The sequence below is a fragment of the Pteropus vampyrus genome, unplaced genomic scaffold, assembly GCF_000151845.1.
Source record: "Pteropus vampyrus isolate Shadow unplaced genomic scaffold, Pvam_2.0 Scaffold219, whole genome shotgun sequence".
In the NCBI taxonomy this organism is placed as follows: Eukaryota; Metazoa; Chordata; class Mammalia; order Chiroptera; family Pteropodidae; genus Pteropus; species Pteropus vampyrus.
Window position 1 is genome coordinate 620,677 of NW_011889000.1, and position 2,032 is coordinate 622,708.

At 37.2% G+C, this 2,032-nt stretch overlaps 1 protein-coding gene across 1 annotated transcript in view; it reads right to left on the reverse strand.

Moving 5' to 3' along the window:
• The window catches only part of CATSPERB (cation channel sperm associated auxiliary subunit beta), a 98,005-nt gene that overhangs the window by 44,755 nt on the left and 51,218 nt on the right, over nucleotides 1–2,032 (reverse strand). The gene's annotated exons all lie outside the window — the stretch shown is intronic.

Here is a 2,032-nt window from a genome sequence, read left to right on the forward strand (position 1 = left end):
ATAAAACAAAAAAACAAAAAACAACTCTTCTCTTGACCACCCTTCCTCCTTTAAAGATTGCCCCATTTTACTGTGCCACTTTTCAGGAAAATTCTGCAAAAAATTTGTTTATAGTCGTTGTCTCTATTTCCTCTCCTCTCATTCTCTCTTCCTCGGGCTTTTTGCCTCCCTGATCACCAGAGTGACTGTTCTTTACTTGATGCATAACCGCTCGAAACGGAGGAAGTGAATGTTTCACACTACACTAGAGTGTGAAATCGCACGGGTACACACCTGATTACCATAAGCGTAGAGAAAATGGCTTCGTGGGTGGAATACCATTCCAACGGGAGAATAGAATGATGAAGGAAACGTGAAACGTGGAAATTTTGGTCTCGAGCTTAGTTTGTTATTTTTCAGGATGTGTACGGAGGTAGTGATCTCTTTCTAGAAATAGATAAAGCATGAGCAAGTCATAAGAGTTTTTTTAATTAATAATGCTAATCTATGTTACAATTTTTAGAGTCTCCTGCTCTTTGAATTTTTTATTAAGATAGGGACACAACCAATAACACAGCATAGAACTGGAAGGATTAGCAACCATCAATATCTCTTTACTCTGCCTGCTTCCCCCGCCCCCCCCACCACATATACATCCATTTTATAGCTGTCGAACATGAGATTTGGAAGATTATATAATTTTTCCAAGGTTCTACAATAAATAGCAGAAAGATTGATTTCGGCAGGAAGATGGCTTTAATGCCCGTGCTCATAGCTATCATGTCAAACTACTTTTGAAAAGTGTGTACACCTGGGCCATACTCCAATTCTATTGGATCATGATCTTAAAGGGGATCAGAATATGCACCCCGAGATATGCCATTTTGGCATAAAAATCATATTAACCTGAAGACACTTGAGATTCAACAAATGCAGAAAAAAAACGCCTTTCCTTATCTGACTAAAAGCAGCAACTTCTGGGAAATAAGACTGCCATAAATTCTTTTTCAGAGCATATCTACTTCCAGGACGGAGAATGTGTGAATAAAACCTACCTCAATCCCTCCTCCCCAAAGGAGACAGAAAGACCACTCATACCTGTATAAGCAAACATTATCACAAACTTTATTATCTCCCATTTGTTCTCTTGTAAACCCATGATCTTTTCTTTTGTTTTTTCCTTAAGTGCCTTTCTCATTTCCCCATTAACCTAGTAAGATGGCATTTAACCCCAAATTCTAACCACTTTTCTGAGTTACTCATCACTGACTTTCGCCTGCCTGTATGTGCACGGCATGCAGAAATAAATGGTGTTCTTTTCTCCTGCTGAGCTGTCTTTTGTCAGTTTAATTTGCAGGGCCCTGATTACTGAATCCAAGAGGGTAGAGGAAAAAAATTTTTTTCTTCCCTAAAATCATAAGGGTAAGGATGAAATTATATAGACATTTTAATGGCTCTAAGAAAAATTCTAAATCACAGCTGGGGTTAAGACCCTTTGGAATAGAAAATATAGATCTGCGGTGATTTAGTTTAATTTTTTGCTTATCTAAACTAACCACTTTTACGAAACCTTAAATTTATATAGACCTAATTCAGCTTATATTCTCCAGGAGAATAAACAAAAAAGAACCACTATGCAAACAGCATCATATTCTCCATTTTCACCAAACTGAATGACAATCAGAGGCAAGAAATCTCTAAAGCATCTTAATCTGTATTATTAACCATAAATAATTTTGCTATGGCTCATTTTATCAACTTCTACTGCCCAAGATTACAAGAGCTGAGACATACGTTTTGTTTAGATAAATTTTCATTAGTGTAGTGTCAATAGCAACCACTTCCCGGCTGTTAAGGCCTACCTGGTTCCTTAAGAGGAAGACTCCAGAACTATGCTCTTGGTCAACGAGAAATGTTATTACAGCTGAAGAAATAGTTTTCATCCCTTTTGAAATGTGAGGTAAGCAAGGCAACCAATCATGAAATGGCTCTTTACTATAAAAACAAGAGCTTTCCTACAAAAAGAGAAAGGAAAAGTTAAGGCCATTCTTGA